Here is a 13,496-nt window from a genome sequence, read left to right on the forward strand (position 1 = left end):
CGCACCCCCGCGGGGACCCCGCCCCCGGGCAGAGAGGAGGGGCTCCTCGCCCCCCGCCCCTTGCCCTGCAGCTTCCGCCCCGCGCCCCCTTCCCTGGTGCCTTGTGCCCCCCCAGCTCCCCACTTCCCCCCCCAGCCCCTTCTCTGGTGCCTTGTCCCAGCCCCCCCAGCCCCCTTCTCTGGAGCCTTGTCCCTGCACCCCCACTTCCCCCCCCCAGCTCCCCACTTCCCTGCCCCCCCAGCCCTTCCCTGGTGCCTTGTCCCTGCACCCCCTTCCCCCCCACGCCCCTTCCTGGAGCCTTGTGCCCCCCCCCAGCTCCCCACTTCCCTGCCCCCCCAGCCCCTTTTCTGGTGCCTTGTCCCAGCCCCCCCAGCCCCACTTCCCTGCCCCCCCACCCCTTCCCTGGTGCCTTGTCCCTGCACCCCCTTCCCCCCAAATCCCATTCCTGGTGTCTTTTGCCCCCCCCCAGCTCCCCACTTCCCTGCCCCCAACCCCTTCCCTGGTGCCTTGTCCCTGCACCCCCAGCTCCCCACTTCCCTGCCCCCCAGCCCCCCGTCCCCGGAGCCTTGTCCCTGCCCCCCCTTCCCCCCCCCAGCCCCTTCCTGGAGCCTTGTGCCCCCCCCAGCTCCCCACTTCCCTGCCCCCCACCCCTTCCCTGGTGCCTTGTCCCTTCCCCCCCAGCTCCTCACTTCCCTGGTGCCTTGTCCCTGCACCCCCACTTCCCCCCCAGCCCCTTCCCTGGAGCCTTGTCCCTGCACCCCCAGCTCCCCACTTCCCTGCCCCCCCAACCCCTTCCCTGGTGCCTTGTCCCTGCCAGACCCCAGCTCCCCACTTCCATGGAACCTTGTCCCTGTCCCCCCTGCCCTCCTTCCCTGGTGCCTTGTCCTTGCCCCCCACTTCCCCCTCAGCCCCCCTTCCCTGGTGCCTCGTCCCTGCAAGCCCCCTGGTCCACCACTTCCCTGCTCTCCATTCCCTGGTGCCTTGTCCCTGCCAGCTCCCCAGCTCTCCACCCAGCCCCCAATCTGCCCTCGTGTGTCCCCACACACACACTTTCCCTGTACCCTGTTGCGTCATAGGGATTCCGTTCCTCCTCGTGCCTATCTTCTGCCAGCCCTCTGCCCTCACCGTCAGACCCCCATCACCCCTGTCCTCTGCCCCCCCCCCCACATTTCCCTATACCTCATTTCCCCCCCCAAAGAACTCCATCCCCTCTTGTGCCTTATCCTCCCACGCTCCTCAGAGCCAGGCCTCCACCCTGTGTACCTGGCCCCCAGTACTCCCAGCTCCCCCACCCCCCGCTCTGAGATGTACTCCACCCACCTGAGCTCATCACCCCCAGAGCTCTCTGCCCTCTGTGGCCAGGATGCTGTAACACAAACAACGCCAACTTGGAAGTCCTGGCTTCCAGCCCCCTGGCGAACCATTCTGCCTCCCACCCAGACCCACAGGCTCATCTCCTAATGACTGCGAGGGAAACTGCCGCCCGTTACCTGGGACCCCCTATATATAAACTGGTGCACTTGGACTAGTGCCGCCCCTGTGTTGTGATCCTTGCCCTTTGGCTGTGGGCCTGACCCACTTGTGCACCTATTTCTAAGAGGAGCCATAATGTCGGTCTGACCCGCTGTGGGATTTCTTTAGTGCCCTTCACTCGTGCTCTGCCAAGGAGGGCTGCGTAGCACGACTCTCCCAGCCAGACCCTCTAACTGTCAGAGCTCTGTGATATACAAGCTGGAGCGGGGTTGGGCCGTGTGCAAACAGAATCCCCAAGGAAGGCTGTGGAGGAGCTGGAAGCAATTGCCCTGTCTTCTCTTGGAAGTGCCTGCCCGGTTTTACAGTCCAGGTAAGACTCTGGCTATTGCCCCATCGCTCTGCACAGCCCTTGTTATTATTTACGGTTTGTTTTGCAGCAGTGTGTATGAGCCGCAGCTAGGGGTCAGGGCCCCACCGGCTAGACACTGTCCAGCTACATCGTGAGAGTCCTGCCCTGCCCCAGAAAGCTAAGATCTAAGAGTAAGAGACCAAATGTGGCTAAAACAGTGGAGCAGCAGAACTCCTGCCCAGTGCATTTGTGACTAGAATCCCAATCCGTCCCAGCACAGAGAATGGACCGAGTGCAGCACGTGGGTTATTTTATCACCTGGGGGCCTTGCAGACCAGCTGGGTTTTCAGATGGGAGCTGAAGGAAATGGGTGCTCATTGCATTTCTCTCGGGAGGCTGATTCAGGCACAAGGGCTACGGGAAAAGTGGCCCAAAGTCAGCAGTGGGTGAAGGAAGCCAGGGGAGTGGGCAGAAAAGACGCTTTAGAGGAGCATAGGTAGGCAGTGATGAGAGCAGAGATTTTGGCAGGGGTGGAGATGCTCACTGCTTTGAAGGGGAGGAGAGGAAAAGCCCAGGACACGTTTTATGGGGTCCAGGAAGTTCTAGAAAATCAGGCTAAACATACTCCTGTTGTGTAAGTAAATCTCTTGGGAACCGCTCTAGCCATTGGGTACAGTCTGCTGCTTACCTTTGGTCACTGTCACCAGTTTATCCTGAGTCAACAGGTCTGACCTGTTGAGAATGTGAAATCAGTTGTTTTCTGTATGACTTTGTTCACGTGGCTGGATGTTTCCAAACTCCTTGCTGGAAGCATCGCCCTGGAAGAACAGCGGGGAAGCCTGGAGCATGCACGTCTTGCAGCCAAATTTCACAGCAAGTGATTATGTAAATACTCCACAGTCACTGCTGACACACAGAACTGGTTCTTCTGCCTGGTCATCCCATGAGGTTCTGAATAAGGCAAAGGTACTGAGGAGGCAGGCCCTGAATCTGATGTCTAGGCGGGGTTAGTCAATCTGGGTTGACAATCTTCTGGTGTAGAGGTGGCATCTTGACTCTCTCTCATACCTCCAGACAAAGGGAAATGGTGGTTGAGAGAATCTGCGTCTCCCTTGTACTATCAGAACATGTTAGTTTTGACTTTATTTTGGCCCTGGATAAAGCCTTGCTAAGTTTAAGGTCTAGCATATTTCTCCCAGCCAGCTGATTCACAGTGGGTGTGGTAGTTGTCTGGCATATTCAGAAAATGATATTTGGAACCAATGAGTCCAGCCCGGGTGGGGTTCTGATCCCAACAAATTAATCAAGGGCTGTAACATTTAACCTCTTCATTTAGGAAAAGTCAAAGCCTGAGGCTGGGTTTTGAAAAGGGCTAGAGAATTTCCTGGTCAATATTTGCAGTTGCATGTGCTAATCCCGTCTCACGCTCCAGTGGGTAAAGTGATCTCATGTACAGTGTTGCACAAGCTGTGTGGCACGAGAGACTCCCTTGTCCATTGGTGGAGGGACAGTGGGGTGTGAATACCAGACTAATAGACCAAGGTTCGGATTCAGGATTGCAAATCCTGGGCTCTTGAGAGGAGAGAGAGAGAACTTGGGACAGTCAGTGGTAACTAATATGTATTGGCAGCATGTTGACTGTGGGTATAGTATTAATCTCAAGGAGGGAACATCCTCTTATCCTTAGAGAAAGGGACTGGCATGTTCATGGCTTTATCACTGACTCGCTGTCCAAACTTGGGCAAGTCACTTCACCCCTCTGAGCCTCAGTTCCTCCAACTATAAGTGAGGATTTAAGTCTCTTTGACCTCAAGAGAGTTAGGAGGAGGAGTGTTTGTAACACACTGACATCCCAGTCCTGCAAGATCATGAAGGCAGACCCCTGTGTCTGTATTGATCTCACTGCAGGATCCGGGCCCTAGGTAGCCTCTGATAAGTGGTGCTGTAGAAGAGCAAAGTACTAGAAAGTTGAAAATAATGTAAGAACATAAGGACATAAATATTTGCTTTAATCACAGATTGGAAATATCAGCAAAAAATAATGGACAGTGATTATTTCTGGCAAGCAGAAAAGGCCTGGTGGCTGCTATTGGGAGCTTGTGATCTAAAAATGAGACATCTGTTAACTGAGCACAGGATGGGGAGTCAAGACTGCTGGGTACTGTTCCTGACTGATGCATCGTGGGGCTCACTTCTTAGCCTCTCTGCTCCTCAGGTAGGTTTTCCATGTGTAAATGATACACTGACCCACACTGTATCAAAAGCACCTGTAAGTACAAAATATTAGCAATCATTATGTTGTTGTTGTTATGAGAAGGCAGCTGACCACAGTTAAACCACAAGGCCCAGGTGATGGGGTTCAGTCCCAAAGTGTTGCTGCAATTAGCGTTTTCCTTCTACAAATAATCACGCTTTACTGGGTGGCAGATTAGCACCGATAGGCTGCACGGGAGAAGCATGTTGAGGGTGGGGGGCCTGGTGGGCCAAGAAGTTGTCCCAGAGCTGTGCCACGCTGGAGAGGACCCCAGAGAGAAGGAGGAGGAGGAGGTGTGGGGGATGCAGCTGAAGGCAGTGGTATGGTAGGGAGGTGTGGCGGGCTGACAGGATTGGGGTGAAGGAAGTGATCCAAACCTATCTCAGGCACCCATCGCCACAGTGTGACCACTCTAGATTACTGTCTGTACCCCAGGGCAGGGTAAGAGGGTTAATTCATGTTTATAAAGAGCCTCAGATGAAAAGCCGTAAGAAGGGCAAAGGATTATTGTCAGCCCCAGAGGAAAGGACATTTCATCTGTTATCAGCAGATGGTTGCAACATAACCAAAAGGATGCACAAGCAACTATGTACATAATGGGCTGGTAGCTGCAGAGCCAGGCAGGCAGCTCTCTGTAGAGCAACAGGTGGGTGCAGGAGCTTGCCACACACCCAGCCGCCCCCCTTGCCAATGCGGTGGCGCTGTGGAGGCCTTCCGAGCCTGCCTATCTCCGCCGGGAGCGGGGGACGCACCCCCTTTGCTGCGGGCTGCTTGCGAATGGCCGGGGGGTGCACAGTGCACCCCGTGGCTGCAGCTCAGCCGCCTTTCCCAGTCTCAGGGGGGCCGCGGAGCATCCCTGGGCGGTTCCTTGACATTTCAACCCCCCCCCGGGCCCGGCCAAGCCGTGAGTCATGAGCCGGCCGAGGGCGGGTCCCGTCAAGCCATGGCCGGCTACCCAATGGCTGGCTGCGGTGTCAGCGCCTGGCCGCGCCCGCTCTGCCCAGCCCAGGGGCGGGGGAGGGGGGAAGAACTACAACTCCCAGCAGCCCCCGCGACCCACCCCCGGGGAGGTGGCCCCGGCTCGCGCCAGGAGCACGTGGGGCGCGCGCGGCCCAATCCCCGCGCGGGGAGCGCATCTAGCCAGATGGGCCGTGGGGCGGGCGCTGAACAAAAGGAGCCTGCGAGCGGCCGGCGGGGGCCGGTAACGGAGCCGCGCGTGCACCCGGGTAAGTCTGCGGCTCGCAGCCCGTTCGGCGGATGCGTCCCTCCCGTGCAGGGCCCTTTGCAAAGCGGGGGCCGCGGGGTGCAATGGGGGGGGCGGCCGGGCGCCCCCTCTCTCGGAGAAGGGGTGGGCGCTTCCTGGCTCTGCTTCTGGCCGAGCCGGGGCGGCTTGCACGGGTGACCAGACAGCAAATGTGAAAAATCGGGACGGGGGATAATAGGAGCCGATATAAGAAAAAGCCCCCAAAGTGGGGACCCTGGCTGGGAGCAGCAGCAGGTCGGGACCCGTGCCTGGAAGAGGCTGGTTGCGGGGGGGCAGGCAGGTAGGTCGCTGCTGGAGCCTGACTGGCCAGCGTGCGAGCCGGAGGTGGTAGGGAGCAGGGCTGGCTAGCACTGGGCGGGGTGTCTGTGGCAATGACACACACTTCATTGTACACCCTGCTGCTGCGTGTCTGGCTCGGCTCTAGTGTGTGAGGCTCAGTGCTGCTGACCTGGCCTGACACAGAGCTAATGCTCCACTGCCCTGGAACGTGTGTGGTTATTTACACCAGTGCAAAGTCCGTGAGAAACGCCAGCCTGCTGGTTTGGTAGCCGTTCACACTCACGCTGCAGCAGTGTAAATGGCAGCACAAGGTGCAGGGCAGCTGAGAACGGGGCACTAAGGCTCCCTTGCTAGGGCCGACACAATTTAAAAACCTTGCTACAGTAAGTTTTCATCTGTATAGACACTGCAGCATGCCTGGAAGAAGCAGGACTTCCTTATGGAGGCAAAGGCAGGAATGAGGAATTAACTAAGCAAATAATTTTCCTTTGATATGACTTTACTTGTTTTTAAGGTTACAGGTGTGACAAGAATTATGAAAGTCCAGGAGCCATAGATCCAGCCTGACAAATTGTCAGCAAACTACTAGATAACCTAGATGAATTTTTCCTTCCTTCACTGGCATGTTCGCATCTCTATGTCTGCTTATCATTACATGCTGCCACTGCCTCACCTGTTGTCTCATATAACAGACCTTTTAAATACCTCTCAACATTTTCCCATTTAACAAGTTTTCTTTCTTACTGACTCTGACAGTAATTGATGGTATAAATATTCGGCCATTAGTCGTGTGAAGCAGTAATCCATTCTAAAGGGAAAACACCCAGATTAGTTTTCAATAACAGCCCCTGCAAGACATTGTTGTAGCTGCACTGACGTCTTCAGAGAGCTGAGCTGTGCCCAAGACTGGTATTTCTGCAAAATGAGTCTTTGAGCTTAGATCCACCTTCTCCTCCTAGAAATGCAGAAGAATTTGAAGAGCGTTTAGTTCTTGCCTGGTTATCCAGGCTTTGAGATGCTATGTAGAACTTCAATGTTCAGGTGTTCTGGTTTTCTGTCTTATCTGTCAGTTGCTTCTTAGCACTCATTCTGTCACGTTCAGTCTTGCGGATTTGGCATGACTTAGGGCAGTTGGATAGATAAGAATCAGACTCCTGGGTGATGTGCAGTTTGGGTAAAACAGCAGCACTAATTAATTTAAAATCATGTTATTTGTGGAGTCTCTGGTATTGTGATTCAGATCTTGATGAGAATAAATCAACCAACTTGTAATAGTGGTTTAAATATCTTGGTGTCGGATTTATTGACCTCTAGGCATTGTAGTCATTGCTAGGTGAGAGATTTGAGCCCAACAAGTTGCAGGTCTCATTCTCCCTTCCTAAAAAACCACGAGGAGTCTGGTGGCACTTTAAAGACTAACAGATTTATTTGGGCACAAGCTTTTGTGGGTAAAAACCCCACTTCAGATGCGTGAAGAAGTGGGTTTTTTACCCATGAAAGCTTATGCCCAAATAAATCTGTTAGTCTTTAAAGTGCCACTGGACTCCTTGTGGTTTTTATGGCTACAGACTAACATAGCCACCCCTCTGACACTTGGTACTGTCCTCCTTTCCCGTGATCTCTCATTTTTGAGGGGGAGGAAGCAGGAGGTGGTGATGTTATACTGGAGGTATTTACTCTTTACACTGGTCCCAATAGCTCTTCTCGTCTGCTACATATTACAGATGAACTATAAAAGGCCTTGGAAAGAAGATTTCTGTGTGTTGCTGGTATACCTAGGGTTTCTATAACACCAATGATAACAGGTAAAGATGGGGAATAGTGTGGTCTGAACACGGGGCTGGGAATCAGGAACTCCTGAGTTCTGATTTCAGCTCTGTGACTTTGGGCAAGACACTTCACCTCTCTGGAGGGTTCTGAGATCTTGGCTAAAAAGCCATAATAAACATACCACCTTATTTCAAATGAGCTTAGCACAAACCCTAACTATAAGAAGCCCGGATAAAGGGCTCTTGTTTTCTTTGTTGGATCACAAAGATTTGATTTCTTGTTGTCTGTGCAAACAGTCTGTCTAGGCACGGTCTGTTCTAGTGCTTGTGCTGTGGCAGTTCCTCAAGTCTGGATCCAGAGAAACTTTTGGGGTCTTATCCCCTCTTATTGGCTGCTGTGTTCTCTGGTGAAATGACTGAGAAGCCTGTCTGACCTCTCATTCCTGCTGTGAATAGAACCAAAGGCTTCACAGGTTTTCTAAACAACCACGTCCCAAGCTCTCTTTTGCCTGCTTGTTTCAGACACCTCTTCCTCTTTTGCTGCTTTTTAAAAATTCTTTTACTTTAAACTTCACATTTCTCTGCCCAGAACTGCATTTTTCAGCTGCGTCCAAGCATTTAAAGGCTGAAATCCTACCTGCCTGTTGAATATATTATGCCTACTTCTTCTGTTTCACTTCCTAATATCCTATCAGCCGCATCCTTTAAATGTATTATTTATAGCCCACAATGTGCAAAGCGCTCTTCGCACCCCCCTCCCCAACTGATTGTGACCATAGTATTTCTTTATTCTTACTCAAAATAAACCCTTGCTACAGGGACATGTTTCTGCCTCCTTCCAAGCAGGGGACTCTCAGTGACGCTACTGGGGAGTTCTACACAACTAGTGAGGCTAGGAGTTGGATACTAACCGTTCAGAGTGCTGGCCAAGCACCCGTCCCTGGAGGCAGGGCTGTACTGTCACTGCCCATTTTCCAGATGGAGAAAGGTGTTAAGGGACAAGATGTTAGAGCTGGGTTTAGAACTCTCGTCTTCTGCTCAGGGCATTAGATCCCTCCCATCTCTCCCGTTAGTCAACGTTCAGTTCTCCGTATTGATGGTGTGTCTCTGTTCCTCTGGGGAACAAGATGTACTTGGGGGACCTAGTGCCTCAGGAGCCAGGGATTCAAACTCTAGTCTCCTAGGTGGCTGAGCAGAGCATGCCCTCTGCCTGGCCAATAAGGACCTCTTGGGTTTTGATCCTGTTGTAGCTGAATGGTGCTGGGTTTAGGATTTCATACAGAAATAATCTTGATTTGCTGACATCCAAGGATTAAATGGATGTTTGTGTTGACTGTGTGTTGTCTCCCTTGATCCATTCTTAAACAATGTCAGCCTCTTAGCTCTTTCCAGAGACCCCAGTGACATCTTGAGAATTGGAGAGGGAAAACAAACACCAGGAGTGTAAACTCTCCATCTTCACTTTCTGAACTGTCCTCCTTCCACTCCCTTTGATAAGGCCCTGCCTATGCTCCAATCAGAGCTAGGTATGTTGCTACCAGAAGGGAGCTGGTGTGGCTGGCCTTGCCACTGTGGGCCGGGATTATTGTGTGTTGGGGTCTTGGTGTTAATGAATGACCTGGAAAGGGGGCTGGTCTATAGCGTGGTAGCGTAATTCTCAAAAAGAAACAAACTCTTGATGAGAATCTCTTGTCTACTAGTATCAGCAGTGTTCAGGTGTGACTGCAGCTAGCTAGCATGGTTCTGAACCAAGTGTGGACAAGACATAAGTAGCCCCTGGTTTGCATCCATGTAACAGAGCAGAATACCATGCACTCGAGTGGGACCTAGACCTGTGATTGGAACAGGGTCCAATATGAGCGGAACTCGGCACAGTGTCTTTAATTTCTCCCGTTCCCATAGTTTCTCTTCCCCTCCTCCTAGTGAGAATACAGGTGTTCATGTTACAAGGACCAGGCACTCAACATTGAGGAAGAAAGATAAATAGCAAGCTGACCTCTTACCCACCTTCAAAAGAGCCTGTAAAGACTGAAGCAACTGAGATTAAGACCGAAATTATCATCCATCTATGTCCATATCCACAGCTGCATTGTGCTGATAGCTCCAATGGAAAGCTTTGACCTCAGTGTCTTGTATTTCTAGTGTGTTTTGAAGCAGCACTGGCATGTCACCTTGAAGGAAGCTCTGGTGAGCTACTAAGATGAATAAACACTTTGCTCTGTCAAGTGTGACTGGATATTTGACACCCAAGCAGTGAGCTCCATGTCGTCTTGGGAAACCAGGGTAGTTCAGACGTTTTCTGTCATGAAAAAGAGGAGCAGATTTGGCCACTATAGCTAAGATTTTTGGCTGCACCCATCTAGAGTTCAGATTTTGTTAGTTGATGCTAAATATCTGTTACTGGTTTTACAAACAAGATTCATAAACATGGCCCCAGCAGATCTGGCAAAGCAACTCTCTGGCAGTTGGAGATTTGACTTCTCACTTCTGAAAAGCAAGGGACCAGCTGAATGAATGATGAGGAAGGCCTGGCATTGCTGACATGAGCTCAGCTTGGAAGGGTAAGATCATTGCTTTCTGCTGACTCAATTATAAAACAAACAATCCACCATCTGTTGCATTAGAGAGGGCGTTTAAAAGTTCCTCTCTGCTGGTAGCACTAGGTAAACAGGAACTCTGTCCAGGATCTAACAGATACCATGCTTGGGTGCCCCTTGCTCCTAGGAAAGGCTTTGCCCTGGAGGTGAGAAAGGAAATTGTTCTCCTAAGAACACTTGATTTTTTTGTCCCCTTTGCTTCAAAAGTTGCTGCTCCATAGATCTGAACTGAGCCTTAGATGGGACACTCCACTCAGATGTCATCTTGGTAACTGCTCCTGAAGGGGATTATCATAAGCTCCTCTTGTTACCAACACCAATTTCACAATTTTCCCAGAAATGGTGGCTGATGCCACAGTGACACATTTTAGTTTAAATATTCCCAACAGATTCTCCTTCCTAAACAAATTGGACAGTTTTTACTAGAGGGAATGGCTTAGTGGCCCTGCTCTGAAATCCCTAAACTACTGGGACAAACCTGAGTTCCATGCCGTTTAAAGTGTGTAGTTTCTTTTGGAGCACTCCTTAAAATCCAATGTCTCACTTGCTCTTAGTGAACACTGCAGATCCCAGGGAACTTTTTTCAGAAGTCAAGGAGGGGGTTTTGCCCTGATTCCTTTGCCTAAAATGCCCGTTCTGACTTCCCCGATTCTGTGCCACTGCCCTAGGTGGTATTTTGCCTTCAGCTGGCCCTCACCAGATCAGGTTATATGCATCTGTCAAGTTACAGCAGAGTCAGCGTTCAGTCACTCAGCCCTATCTAGCTTGTCATCGTCAGTATGAATATTTTATTTTCTTCTCCCTTGTTAATGTGCTTGAATGACTTTCCTGAGAACAAATCCTTCCAGCAGCTTTGACAGGTGACATCTTTTTTGGAAGAGGGAGGTAAATATTTCTGAGCCCCGGAGAACGTGACTTAGTCTGTCAGTTTCCTTTACCCTCTCTGGAGTTCCTGATGAGCATTGAGATGTCTGTAAAGATGGTACCTGTTTATAAACTGATAACATGTTTTGAAAACTTGTGGTTTTCTTAACACAGTAACTGGCATCTTTGTGCAGGGAACCAACCCCAGAGTCGATAGACCCTCACAGTTTAATTGAAAGCCTTTTGGAAGAACCATGTTAAATTGTGTTTAGCAATTAGCCCAGCAAAGTAGTGGGGGTAGCTCACCCTCTTGCCAAGTAATATGTGTCCACTCCCATATGTATAATTTCTCCTTACAGTGAGAAGAGAGAGGAATGGCCAGGGATTGTCTGTCCCAACACCACGTCTGTGGAGGTAGCAAGTACAAGCAGTTTCAGAGGCAGGTGCAAAACCCTGTAATAGACAATTATGGAATAACCTGTCCAGAATGGATGTTTCTTTCTAAATCTGTTAGCTAATGGTTGGTTCAAACCATGAAGTAGGAGGTCTGATATCCTCTTATAGATTGGTTGGAAGTATATGGCCTTCCGAACATAACTGTAGGTTCTCATTTTCCATTTAAATATCCAGTCCTCTTCTAAAGCTACTAGGCTTTTTGGTAGAAAGTAAATGTTAGATTGTCTATGGGCTGAGTTTGTGGGGCCTTGCACTCAGCTCAATGGCATTTTTCTGTTTGTCTGGATGTAACACATGGCATCTGATCAATTCCACCATTTCAGGGAATGTTCTAGGCACTGATGGGCAGAAGAAGCCTGTTGATTTTGGTGAAAATCAGAAGACTGAAAAGGGAGAGACATGGGGGACACATGGGGCCCCTGGCATCTGGTCAGTGGAGCCAGCAGCTTGAATCTCTTTAATTGAAGGGGGGAGAATAGGTGTGCACCCAGAACCCCTTATGTGGGGGGGGGGGCAGCCAGAGCCCCTCATGTGGGGGAAATGGTCAGCATGGGGGGCACACAGCATCCCTAGCAGAGGAGGAGGAGGAAGGCGGAAATGTTGTATCAGGGGAGGGAAACTCGTTAAGCCCCGGCATGTGGCAGAGAGGGGAATGGGAGCACAGAGATACTGCCCAATGGGGCGAGGGAAGGGAGACACCCTGAGCCCCTGGCGTGAGGGGTCGGGGATTACAGCGAATCCCTGACACAGAGAGGGATGGCAAGTTGGCTCACAGGGAGCTTGTGGGGAATGGAGGAATACAAGAGGCCCCTGGTATGTGCAGTGCGCTTGGCCTGCGGAAGCAACAGAGTGTGCAACCCTCTAGTTATTCATCTTCTTGACACTTGCCTGTGCAGTCAACTAGCGGTTTCTAGCGAGATTGGGCTGGGCAGAGTCCCCTTTGTTCAGGACCCTCTGTCTAAGGAGGAGACTCCCTATCCAAATATCTCCATAGCTGCATCCAGGGTTGGGTTTAAGGACTTTCTGTTTGGGTCAGCTGATTTCTAATAATTTTGTCCTTTTCGTGGCAGGGGGTTGGTGCTTTCTGGGCCACTTAGTCCAGTTCTGTGGTTACAATTTTAACATAGTATTGTGCCCTTATGGCCTAAAATACAGTGAATTAAAAATCTTCTGTTTTGTAGTGGAACGTTCCATGGTGAAAGATTGTTCCACACCTGGTGTGGAATCATTCAGATGATCTCCCCACAAAAGTGCATCTACTGCAGGGTGTGAAAACAGCTAGGATCTTGGGCCAGAATCCGATCCAAACAATCTACAACACACCCCCACCCTCCCAGTGAGTTGGGGAATGAGGATGTGTTCTGGAATATGGAGGCTAGTCTGAGGCACAGTGTGGAGGTTGGGAATAGGGGCTGTTTTTGTTTTTCTTTGGCTGATTTGTAATGTTACTTGTGACCTCTTCATCCATCAGGGAGTAGCTTGAATCTCCCCCGAGATGCGCTCTGGCCCTTCCTGTCACTTTCTTCAGCCCAACTTGATACTATGTGACCAGCATATATAAAGGAACAGAGCATTAAATCACCCGGAGTTCACTAGGAAGAATGCGCCCTTCAGAAAGCATGAAAACTCCTCAGACCTCTCTAGTTTAATAATCATTTCATCTTTTTTTGCCCTTCTGATGTTGGTATATAACTTTTATGGTGCTCCTTGAAAAGCTGTTGGGTTTTACATCCTTGTAGATAATGCTACTGCTTTCAAAGCATGCCCTCAAAATAATCTTTGTTGCAGATAGACTGTTCTTTTGCAAAGCCTCTGTAAACACAGTGAGATCTATTCAAGGCACGTGTGAAGGCTGGTTCCATGAGAAATCAATGTCTCATAAAAAGTAAATTATGTTTAATGTAATCTTACTACAGTGATTCACCCATCAGAAAAGGCAAGGTGCATGGCTTTCATTCAGCAGAGCTCTCTGTTTGCGCATACAAAGGAGCTAAATATCGTGCAGCCGTTTCAAATAAATGTCTTTGGCATATTCTGAAGTTAAGTCTGGACCAAACACTCTGAAACGCCAACTAATTGTCCTTCGCTCTGTTGTCTTGTCTCCCATTCAACTGTGCTTCCACCATTCTCCTTTCAATGAGGATGGGATGATTTCTGATAATGAAATAAATGGATCCTAGCAGTAAGCCTG

The 13,496-nt window shown here is 50.4% G+C and overlaps 1 protein-coding gene across 2 annotated transcripts in view; it reads left to right on the forward strand.

The window, feature by feature from the left end:
• Positions 1–858: 858 nt before the first annotated feature.
• The window catches only part of ACLY (ATP citrate lyase), a 50,652-nt gene continuing 38,014 nt past the window's right edge, over positions 859–13,496 (forward strand). The window contains exon 1 of one of the 2 annotated variants that reach the window (XM_044999770.1): positions 859–1,843. The gene's annotated coding sequence lies outside the window, so the exon portion shown is untranslated. Of the gene's footprint in view, positions 1,844–5,168; positions 5,303–13,496 lie in introns of those variants that run through there. The other variant, XM_044999769.1, reaches the window with a different exon arrangement.

The sequence above is a fragment of the Mauremys mutica genome, chromosome 25, assembly GCF_020497125.1.
Source record: "Mauremys mutica isolate MM-2020 ecotype Southern chromosome 25, ASM2049712v1, whole genome shotgun sequence".
Classification (NCBI taxonomy): Eukaryota; Metazoa; Chordata; order Testudines; family Geoemydidae; genus Mauremys; species Mauremys mutica.